This window comes from Mercenaria mercenaria, chromosome 14, assembly GCF_021730395.1.
Source record: "Mercenaria mercenaria strain notata chromosome 14, MADL_Memer_1, whole genome shotgun sequence".
Classification (NCBI taxonomy): Eukaryota; Metazoa; Mollusca; class Bivalvia; order Venerida; family Veneridae; genus Mercenaria; species Mercenaria mercenaria.
The window spans coordinates 52698450-52700998 of NC_069374.1; positions in this window are offsets into that span (position 1 = coordinate 52698450).

Here is a 2549-nt window from a genome sequence, read left to right on the forward strand (position 1 = left end):
TTTATAGAATTCATTTAAAATTTCATTATTGTCTTTAGTTGGACTGAGGCAATCAGGGATGAATGCTATGGACCAATTTTATGTCAAATTACCTACCTTTGTTTCAAATTAAAATGGGTGTATCTCAGTGACCAATGAAGATACTGATTTGAAATGTCATTTGTGCCATCAGATGGACTCGGACAATCAGGGTAGATAACTTTTGACTGAATTTATGACAAATTACCTCCCTTTATTTTATGTAAATGAATATATCTCAGCAGCATCTAATGAGATTGGTTTTACATGTTATTTAAGTCTTCCAGGGTAAGGAATAGTCATGTTAGTACAAAAATGCAGCATATGAGCCTAGGACCCTCAAACTTGGTATGGAAATTGGCCCTGACTAGGTCAAAAGGGACTGTTACAAGAAAATATTTATCCTGATGATATTTATTGTGTATGCCTATGTGCTCTATTTCAAAACTTGATCATATCATTTTGAGCAATGGTACTCAGGTGAGTAATACAGGGCCATCATGGCCCTCTTGTTTATAGAACCTATTTTATATGTGTTCATATTCTTTAGGTAGTTCATACACATGTATATATACTGGTATTGCATATTTTTTAAATCCCTTGCTCATTTGGAAGTGATTTCATAGCTTGTATGATTTGCGCCATCCATGAAATTCATACAAAAAAAATCCATTTATTTTATCTTGTTACTGATTTGATAGAATTAGTTTCCAAAGGAAATAGCTATTTCAGAAATAAATTCATGCTAACATAATTAAATATTTTCACAGTATGTACAAGTTAAATCACTTCAGATTAACTTCTGTATCATTTTTATTTAAAGATTTTTGTTCAGTTAAGAATTCAGACTGTCAGCATTTTGACATTTAGTATTAATTAACCTTTAGCCTAATGGTGGGAAGTGATTTTGTCTTTGCGACCAGAGCAGGCCAAGTTACTGAACACTCTTTCCAGTAATAAATGGTATTGCCCAAATTGATTGATGGACCAGTCCATTTTAGAAGTTTAGCAGGCTAAAGGTTAATTAGGGTATTATAAGTTTAGTGGAAATCTGAAAACAGCATAAAATTATACTATTGTGAATGTTAATTGCAGATTTCAAATTACCTGCAGAATATATTTTTCATTATGTTGTCAGAAAAAAATAAGAATGCAATAGCAATATCTGGTAAAAACCTATCATATAAAAGTATAGATATTTAGATATATATTATTATATTATAATTTTATTATTTTTATATATTTTATATGTGTACCAATGTGTTCTGAAAATATAGATAATGTGATATATACTTTAACAGCTCCATTTAAAATGCAAGTTTGATATAACAGAGTGACTATGATTTCATACTTGGACACGTCTTAAAATCTCTCTTTATAGTTAAAATTTGTTGAGAAATACGAAACACAAATTATATCAGTTTTTGACAGACTTTTGAAATACATGTATGTAAAAGTGAAACATTCAACAAATCCTGATAAAAAAAAAAACTTGCATTTTTAGTGGTGTTTAGCCATATATTATGTGTCATGCCTCTTTTAAATAAAATTTTATTTACATTTGCTGTAGAATTGGTTTTGGAATACTATAATATTAAAGATTGTAAAACATGAAACTTGTTGTGTTATTCACCTACCCTTAGCCATTATCCTGCTAAATTTCTATAATGAACTTGTCCATCTTTCAATTTGGACAGTACCATTAACTGTTAAAAGGGGTGCTTACCTAAAAGATTATGACTGAATAGCGACCAGTGTAGATCATGATCAAACTGCAAAGGTTGTAAGAGTAAGTGGGTATAAGATAAGCTAGTCATGTCATAATGGACAAGAGTAATATAAGTAGATGTAATAATAATTACAGTTTGTACAGTATAAGTGCACAAGTATGTTGACATGCATATATTACATGAACAATGTTATCACAATAAAAATCATATATCAGATAAAATCTACATTTGACTATAACATACTTTAACAAGAGGGCCATGATGGCCCTGTGTCACTCACCTGAGTACTATTGCTCAAAATGATATGATCGTTTCAAACCAATCTCATTAGAAGCTGCTAAGGTGTATTCATTTAGATTAATAATAAAGGAGGTAATCTGTCATAAAGTCAGTCAATATGTATCTTCACTGATTGTCCAAGTCCATCTGTTGACATAAATAAAATTTCAGATCAGTATCTTCATTAGTTACGGAGATATACCCATTTTAATTTGAAATAAAGGGAGGTAATTTGACATAAAATCAGTCCATAGTTATCTACCCTGATTGTCTCAGACCAACTAATGACAATAATGAAATTTTAAATAAGTCCTATAAGTACTTACTGATATAAATCCTTTTTAATTACAATCAGGGGAGGTAATAAGATATAAAATAACTCTGGAACCTACGACTGGATCTGACAGGTTCGTCATGGAATCCAAGATTTATTGTTGTTGAAGATATTTTGGAAGTTTGTATCAGATCAAACCATAAATGAAGTCTCTATATGGCTGCAAAAGCCAAAATAGCCAATTTTGG